This window comes from Triticum aestivum, chromosome 7D (genome assembly GCF_018294505.1).
Source record: "Triticum aestivum cultivar Chinese Spring chromosome 7D, IWGSC CS RefSeq v2.1, whole genome shotgun sequence".
Classification (NCBI taxonomy): domain Eukaryota; kingdom Viridiplantae; phylum Streptophyta; class Magnoliopsida; order Poales; family Poaceae; genus Triticum; species Triticum aestivum.
Genome location: NC_057814.1, coordinates 233,600,798 through 233,610,384, shown reverse-complemented (window position 1 = coordinate 233,610,384; position 9,587 = coordinate 233,600,798).

Below are 9,587 nucleotides of genomic sequence, written 5' to 3'. Positions count from 1 at the left end.
GCCCTGAGCCAGCTGATGGATCTGCTTGGCATGAAACTGGCAGGCTTCACAGGACTTCACCAGATCGGCTGCGTCGTTGAGCGCTATGGGCCAGTAGAATCTGCTGCGGAATGCCTTGCCAATGAGGGTCCGTGATGAGGAGTGGTGCCCGCAGTCCCCTCCGTGTATGTTAGATAGTAACTCCTTCCGTAGGTCTCTGGAGATGCAACACAGTGAAACATCATTTGGTCGCTTCCTGTACAGCTCACCGTCCTGGATGCAGTATGCTGTGGCTTGCCGGGCCACGCGCTCCGCATCCTCCTCCTTCTCCGGCAGCGCCCCTCGCATCAGATATTCCCTGAATTCCTTGGTCCAGCATCCCTCTTGGGGCTCGAGCACCAAGAGCAGGCGCGCTCCTGAGGTCGGGCCACAGGCTGGGGTTCATGTGGCAGGCGGCTGCGGGAGCTCCTCCCGAGGCTGAGCTGTTCTTGAAAGTGGTGGTGTCGCTGATTGCTTGAAGAGCCGTTCCTCAAAGACGCTGGGCTCTTGGGGCTGCCGCTTGGATGCCCTCTTCGCGATGTCGTCTGCTTCCTTTTTGGTGCCCCGGGGCACGTGCTGCAACTCCAGGCCCAAGAACCGCTTCTCCATCTTGCGTACCTCCGCGAGGTATGCCTCCATGTGCTCGTCCTTCGGCTCGTATACCTTGTTGGAGAAGTTGACAAGGAGCTGCGAGTCGCCCCTAATAGTGAGGCGCTTCACCCCCAGAGCTGCCGCGGCCTTCAGGCCAACTATGAGGCCTTCGTATTCTGCGATGTTGTTGGAGACCTTTTCGCCTTGCTGAAAGCAGAGCTGCACGGCGTAGTAGAGTTTGTCTTGAGCGGGGGAGACGAGTACTGCTCCGGCCCCCGCGCCCTGGTGCGCGAAGGCACCATCGAAATACATGACCCAGCCGTCTGGCGCCTCACTCCCCAGCGAGGTGGACCGGTCCTCGCCTACTTCAAGCGTCGGGGCATCTGTCCATTCCGCCACAAAGTCAGCGAGCGCGGCTCCCTTGATGACTCTCGTAGTGCTGAACTCCAACTGGAATGCCTGCAGCTCGATGTTCCAATCAGCGACCCTTTCGGCAGAGTTGGGGCTCCCGAGCACTCTCTCCAATGGGTAGGCTGAGACGACCTTGATGGGGTGGCCCTGGAAGTAGTGCCGCAATTTGCGCGAGGCCACCAAGAGCACGAGCAGGAGCTTCTGAGGCATGGGGTATCGTGCTCTCGTGTCCCGCAACACCGTGCTGACGAAATACACCGGGTGCTCGGCAAGGGCTGGCGCGTTGGTGAGGCTGGTATCTTGCGGAAGTTGGGGCGTCTCCTGAGGTGGTGGAACTCCTAACGCCTGGTCACTTGCGGGAATCTCGGCGACGTCGTCCTGCCGAGCTTGGTCTTCCGTTGATGCCGCCACAACTCTTGCTGTGCCTTCCTAATCTTGCGTCATCCCAGCTGGCGGTGTAGCTTGGCGCAACGCGCCCTTGGCCTGGTGCTCTTCCCAAACCGCCACCAGTGCCGCGCTGGCGGAGTACGGGGTGGAGGCAAGGTAGAGTACTAGAGGTTCGAGAGGTCGTGGCGCCACCATCACCGGAGGGCTGGTCAGGTATCTCTTGAGGTCTTGAAAAGCTCGGTCGGCCTCTGGGGTCCACTCGAATAGGCCCTTCTTCTTCATCAGCTTGAAGAAGGGTAGGGCGCGCTCTCCCAGCTTGGAGATGAAGCGTCCCAACGCACTTACCCGACCAGCCAGCTTCTGCATTTCCTTGAGGGTCTGCGGTGGGCTCATGTCCTCAATGGCCTTGATCTTCTCTGGGTTTGCCTCGATCCCTCTGTGGGACACGAGGAATCCCAGCAGCTTACCGGAAGGGACACCGAACACGCACTTCTCCGGGTTAAGCCACAAGTTCACCTGGCGCAGGCTCGCGAAGGTCTCCTCCAGATCTTGGATCAAGGTCCTTGCCTCCCGAGACTTCACCACAATGTTGTCGACGTAGGCCTCCGTGTTTCTCCCGAGCTGCCGCCCTAAGGCGATGTGCATCAGCCGCTGGAAGGTCGCGCCCGCGTTGCATAGTCCGAAGGGCATGCAGGTGTAGCAGTACACCCCACACGGGGTCAGGAAGGCTGTCTTCTCTACATCTTGTACCGCCATCTTGATCTGGTGATACCCTGAGAACGCGTCCAGGAAGCACAGCAGGTCGCACTCGGCGGTGGAGTCAACGATCTGGTCGATGCGTGGGAGCGGGAACGGATCTTGGGGGCAGTCCTTGTTGAGGTTGGTGAAGTCGATGCACATTCGCTCCTTCCCGCCTTTCTTCGGCACTACGACGGGGTTCACCAGCCATTCAGGGTACCGAACCTCGCGAATGGCACCCGCTACCTCCAACTTGCGGGTCTCTTGGACGATGAAGGCCTGCTTCTCCGTGGACTGCCGTCTCGCCCGCTGCTTCACGGGGCGCACATTGGGGCATACCCTTAAGTGATGCTGAATCACCTCTCTCGGGAACCCCACCAGCTGATTGGGCTCCCATGCAAATATATCCTTGTTTGCGCACAAGAACTTCACCAACGCTTCCTCTTGGTTCGGGTCGAGGCCGACACCTATGATAAAGGTGGCTCCTGAGGACCCGTCCTCGTTGACTGGCACGTGCTTGGTTTCCGCCTTGTCTTGGGTGAACAGATGCTTCTTCTTGGTTGGTGCGGCTCCCTTGGCCTCGAGGGTGCCCGCACCGGCGGGCTGCGCTGCCGTGGCGGTCTTGAGGGCGAGCTTAAGCGCCGGCAGGGCCTCCTTGGCGTCCCCCTTGACGGTGAGGACGCCCTTGCTTCGAGGCATCTTCATGAGGTTCTCAGCGGGATGGGTCGCTGCCATGAACTAGGCCAACACCGGGTACCCAAGGATGGCGTTGTACGGGAGGCGATGCGGGCGATGTCGAAGTCGACCAGCTCATTGCGGTAGTTGTCGTGCGTGCCGAAGGTGACAGGGAGGCGGATCTACCCCAAGGAGTGGGAGGTGCCGCCGCCAACCCCCGAGAAAGGCTTGCTGAGACTGAGCCACTCGAGCGGCACATGAAGAAGGCCGAAGGCCTCCACGGAGAGTAGGTTGAGGCCGGCGCCGCCGTCGATGAGGGTCTTGGTGACGGCCACGTTGCAGATGGTGGGCATGCAGAGCATGGGAAGCATGCCCGAGCCAGCGGTGGTGGCGGGGTGGTCTTCTGAGTCGAAGGTGAGGTCGGCCTCAGGCGCAGCCCAGCCTAGCGGAGCCCCCGAGCGCTTGGAAGCGGCGCCGATCTGGCGAAGGAACGGCTTGGCATGGCGATCTGTAGGCGGTGCTTGAGAGCCGCCTAGCAGGGCCGCGACCGCGTGATGCGCCGGTGCCACCTATCGCGTAGTGAAGAGGTCGCGCTGCTCCTCCCTAGATGCCACCGCAGATCCGGGGAGGTTGAGCAGCCAGGCGCGCGGCGCGCCCATGAGGGCCATGGGAAACCAGTTGGCCATGACCTTGTCGTCCCCTCCGGCCTCGAGAACGGCCACCAGGAAAGCTGACGGGTTTGCCGTGCCGTCGTAGCGTGGCGGTATCTCGGGCTTGAACTTGGGCGGCCATCGCACCTGCCGCAAGGCGTGGGCCAGGGCTCGGAGCCCCCTGGCCCTGTCGTCGGCACCTGCCGTCGGAGCTGGGAGCGAGACACCTGCCATGCGGGTGGAGCGCGGCGGCGACGAAGCACAGATCAACGAAACGGAAGTTTCGGCGCACCCCTACCTGGCGCGCCAAATGTCGGATCACGGGTCCCGGCAAAACCCTTAAGGTTCGAACTCTGGGGTGCGCGCGAAGTTCCTTCCCCCCTACCGATCTACGCCCTAGCTTGCTAAGATCTCGCGGATGAACTCGACGAACTCACAGCAAAAAAGATGCAGGATTTATACTGGTTCGGGCCACCGTTGTGGTGTAATACCCTACTCCAGTGTGGTGGTGCTGGATTGCCTCTTGAGCTGATGATGAACAGTACAAGGGGAAGAACAGCCTCCTCAGGGTGAGGTGTTCTTGTGCTCGGTAAGCGGCTAAGGGTTGGCCCAAGATAGGATGCCCTCTACTGTGGTGGCTAGTCCTATTTATATAGGCCCTGGTCCTCTTCCCAAATATTGAGCGGGAAGGGAGCCAACAACGGCCAATTTGAAAGGGGACAGCTAGTACAGCTTATCCTGACAAAAGCGGTCTTTGCCTGCAAAAGGCTGTGGTGGTGACGCCGTCTTGGGCTCCATGGTGACCTCCGTCTTGCCGTCCTGCTGGTCTTGGTCTCGTTGCACCGATATGGAAACCTTTTCTTGACGCCTTGGTACTCTGCGCCTGCGCTTGCTCCTTTAGCACCAAAGGGGAAACAAGGACGTTGCGCGCGCTGGCGCCCGCCTGGTCTCGATCGTCATGGCTCACGTCACGAGAACCTCGTGAGGTTTGCCCTGCCTTGATCTCTCCGCTCCTCGCGAGGCGACCCGGTGAGGCCGCTCCTGAGGAGGTCTTATGCCATCCGCCTCGCGAGGCTTGGCCCCTCGCGAGGGTCTTGAATGCCTTGTTGATGAAGATGGGTCGTACAGGCCTGCTAGCACAGCCACGCCGTGGGCTGCAGGTAGGAAAGTCTGGGGACCCCCTTTCCCAGAATGCCAACAGATGATACCGTCCTTGATAACAAGGCGAGCCATAAATCTTGTCTTCGACGTCACAGCGGAACTCTCAATGAAAGCACCAATGTCGGTGTCAAAACTGGCGGATCTCGGGTAGGGGGTCTCGAACTATGCGTCTAAGGTCGATGGTAACAGGAGACATGGGACACGATGTTTACCTGGGTTTGGGCCCTCTCTATGGAGGTAATACCCTACTTCCTGCTTGATTGATCTTGATGAATATGAGTATTACAAGAGTTGATCTACCACGAGATCGTAATGGCTAAAACCCTAGAAGTCTAGCCTGTATGATTATGATTGTCACTATGGACCTAACCCTCCGGTTTATATAGACACCGGAGGGGACTAGGGTTTGTAAAAAGTCGGTTACAGAGAAAGGAATCTTCATATCCGGATGCCAAGCTTGCCCTCCACGCCCAGGAGAGTCCCATCCGGACACGGGTGAGAGTCTTCGGTCTTGTATCTTCACAGCCCAGTCCGGCCCATGCCAAACAGGCCGGACGCCAGAGGACCCCTTAGTCCAGGACTCCCTCACCAGCCACCTCATTTGTCCTTATAAATAGGGACATGGGGCCTCTGTTTTCGCTTTTACCCCCCGCCGCCTCTGCGTCTTCTTCCCTGCGACCTCGCTGCTATCGAGCTCCGCCGCCGCCGTCCCCCTTCAGTGACGACCACACTAGCCGCTGCATCAACCTGATTAGACCAGAGAAAAGTGGCGCCCTACCGCTATTCATTAGCATCAGTAGGCTCGAACTTCACTCCCTAACAGATATGCACTAGGGTTTTCACTTTGTTCGTCGGTGTTTGATACGTCTCCAACGTATCTATAATTTATGAAGTATTCATGCTATTATATTATCCATCTTGGATGTTTTATGGGCTTTACTATGCACTTTTATATTACTTTTGGGACTAACCTATTGACCCAGAGCCCAGTGCCAGTTCCTGTTTTTTCCCTTGTTTCAGTGTTTTGAAGAAACGGAATATCAAACGGAGTTAAAACGGAATGAAACCTTCTGGAGAAGTTATTTTTGGAAAGAAAGCAACCCGGGAGACTTGGAGTCCACGTCAAGAAAGCAACGAGGAAGGCACGAGGCAGGGGGCGCGCCCTCCACCCTCGTGGGCCCCTCGTGGCTCCCCTGACGTATTTCTTCCGCCTATATATATATCCATATACCCTAAAACCTTCGGGGAACAGAATAGATGGGGAGTTCCGCCGCCGCAAGCCTCTGTAGCCACCAAAAACCAATCGGGGCCCTGTTCCGGCACCTTGCCGGAGGGGGGATCCCTCGCCGGTGGCCATCTTCATCATCCCGGCGATCTTCAAGACGAGGAGGGAGTAGTTCACCCTCGGGGCTGAGGGTATGTATCAGTAGCTATGTGTTTGATCTCTCTCTCTCTCTCTCTCTCTCTCTCTCTCTCTCTCTCTCTCTCGTGTTCTTGATTTGGCACGATCTTGATGTATCTCGGGCTTTGCTATTATAGTTGGATCTTATGATGTTTCTCCCCCTCTACTCCCTTGTAATGGATTGAGTTTTCCCTTTGAAGTTATCTTATCGGATTGAGTCTTTAAGGATTTGAGAACACTTGATGTATGTCTTGCCGTGCTTATCTATGGTGACAATGGGATATCACATGATCCACTTGATGTATGTTTTGGTGATCAACTTGCGAGTTCCGCCCATGAACCTATCCATAGGGGTTGGCACACGTTTTCGTCTTGACTCTCCAGTATAAACTTTGGGGCACTCTTTGAAGTACTTTGTGTTGGTTGAATAGATGAATCTGAGATTGTGTCATGCATATCGTATAATCATACCCACGGATACTTGAGGTGACATTGGAGTATCTAGGTGACATTAGGGTTTTGGTTGATTTGTGTCTTAAGGTGTTATTCTAGTACGAAATCTAGGGCTGTTTGTGACACTTATAGGAATAGCCCAACAAAATGATTGGAAAGAATAACTTTGAGGTGGTTTCGTACCCTACCATAGTCTCTTCGTTTGTTCTCCGCTATTAGTGACTTTGGAGTGACTCTTTGTTGCATGTTGAGGAATAGTTATATGATCCAAGTATGTTATTATTGTTGAGAGAACTTGCACTAGTGAAAGTATGAACCCTAGGCCTTGTTTCCTAGCATTGCAATACCGTTTACGCTTACTTTTACCACTTGTTACCTTGCTGTTTTTATATTTTCATATTATAAATACCTATATCTACCATCCATATTGCACTTGCATCACCATCTCTTCGCCGAACTAGTGCACCTATACAATTTACCATTGTATTGGGTGTGTTGGGGACACAAGAGACCCTTTGTTATTTAGTTGCAGGGTTGCTTGAGAGAGACCATCTTCATCGTATGCTCCCACGGATTGATAAACCTTAGGTCATCCACTTGAGGGAAATTTGCTACTGTCCTACAAACCTCTACACTTGGAGGCCCAACAACGTCTACAAGAAGAAGGTTGCGTAGTAGACATCAAGCAGTTTCTGGCGCCGTTGCCAGGGAGGCTAGGTAAGCGGCACTCACACCCCGTCAACTAAGCTCTTTTCTGGCGCCGTTGCCGGGGAGGCTAGGTAAGCGGCACTCACACCCCGTCAACTAAGCTCTTTTCTGGCGCCGTTGCCGGGGAGGTGAGTGCTTGAAGGTATATCTTTAGATCTTGCAATCGAATCTTTTAGTTTCTTGTTTTATCACTAGTTTAGTTTATAAAAGAAAAGTACAATAAAAATGGAATTAAGGGTGCCTCATATGCTTCATCTTTTTAATGTCTTTCGTGGAAATAAGGATTCCGATAATTGTGCTCAAGTGCTAGAAGAAGAATGCATTAGAATGTTTGGCACTTAATATTTGAATGATGAGCATGATTGCAATGTTGTTAGTATGAATTCTTTGAATACCCATGATGCTAATGATATGCAAAGCCACAAGCTTGGGGATGCTATGTTTGATGAAGATGATATTTTCAGCCTCCCAAGTTTTGATATGCAAAGTCGTTATGATGATAGCATGCCTTCTACCTATGATGATTATATTGATGCAAGTGGGTTTGGAAGAGTGTCAACTTTAGGAAGTAATGATCCCACAATTTTGGAGGATGTTGAATCTTATAATATTTATGAAAGTGGATTTGGAGAGGTCATGACTTTATTTAGTGATGTATCCACTATTTCGGAAGAGGTTTCAATCGATTATGATGAGAACAAAGTTGCTACTTATGATGATTATTGTGATGAAACTTATGCTATAAGAAGTAGTGATGATTATATTTATAAAACTTATCATGATTATGAGTACCCTTTCTCTGAACATTACTCTTTTAATGTGGAAACGATTTATAGTATTCCAGTCTCTTATGATACTCCCACTATTCAAGTAGATCATGAAAAGAATGATTTAGGTGCTGGTTATATTGTTGAATTCATTCATGATGCTACTGAAAGTTATTATGAGGGAGGAATGTATGCTTGTAGGAATTGCAATAATATCAAGTTTCCTCTCTATATGCTTAAAGTTTTGAAGTTATGCTTGTTTTACCTTCCTATGCAAGTTGATTCTTGTTCCCATAAGTTTTTTTCTCACAAAATCCCTATGCATAGGAAGTGGGTTAGACTTAAATGTGCTAGTCATATTCTTCATGATGCTCTCTTTATGTTTCAATTCTTATCTTTTATGCGAGCATCATTGAAATCATCATGCCTAGCTAGGGGCGTTAAACGTTAGCGCTTGTTGGGAGGCAACCAAATTTTATTTTAGTTTCTTGATTTGTGGTTCTGTTTAGGAATAAATAATCCATCTAGCTTCTGTTTATATGTGGTTTTGTGTTTTAATTAGTGTTTGTGCCAAGTAGAACCTTTGGGAAGACTTGGGTGAAGTCTTTATGATCATGCTGTAAAAAACAGAAACTTTAGCGCTCACGAGATTAGCTAAAACTTTTTACTGGAGAGTTCTATTTAGTTGATTCTTTTTTCAGATGATTACTAGACAAATTACTCAGGTCCACCAATTTATTTTATAATTTTTGGAGTTCCAGAAGTTTGCGTTTGATACAGATTACTACAGTCTGTTCTGTTTTTGACAGATTCTGTTTTCATTGTGTTGCTTGCTTATTTTGATGAATCTATGGCAAGTAAAATAGTTTATAAACCATAGAGAAGTTGGAATACAGTAGGTTTAACACCAATAGAAATAAAGAATGAGTTCATTACAGTACCTAAGTGGTGATTTATTTTCTTATACTAACGGAGCTTACGAGTTTTCTGTTAAGTTTTGTGTTGTGAAGTTTTCAAGTTTTGGGTAAAGATTCGATGGACTATGGAATAAGGAGTTGAAAGAGCCTAAGCTTGGGGATTCCCAAGGAACCCCAAGGTAATATTCAAGTACAACCAAGAGCCTAAGCTTGGGGATTCCCCGGATGGCATCCCCTCTTTCGTCTTCGTTCATCGGTAACTTTACTTGGAGCTATATTTTTATTCACCACATGATATGTGTTTTGCTTGGAGCGTCATTTTATTTTCTTTAGCCTTGCTTGCTGTTTGAATAAAATACCAAGATCTTAAATTCTTAAATGAGAGAGAGTCTTCATATAGCTACATAATTATTTAACTACTCTTTGATCTCCACTCATATCTTTTTGGAGTAGTTTGTCATTTACTCGTGTGCTTCACTTATATCCTATGTGTAAATGGTTGAATGATTTGAATATCATAAATCTGAAATTATATATGTTTCATATGCCTTTCCATGGGGAGTAATGCCTTCACATATAAGAAGTAGAGGTGGTAAATTTATTGAAGGTTAGCAAACATTGTATTGGTCACTTGAACAATTCATGAAAGAATATTGAAGGAAGAGAGATTTCACATATAAATATACTATCTTGGACATATTCTATGATT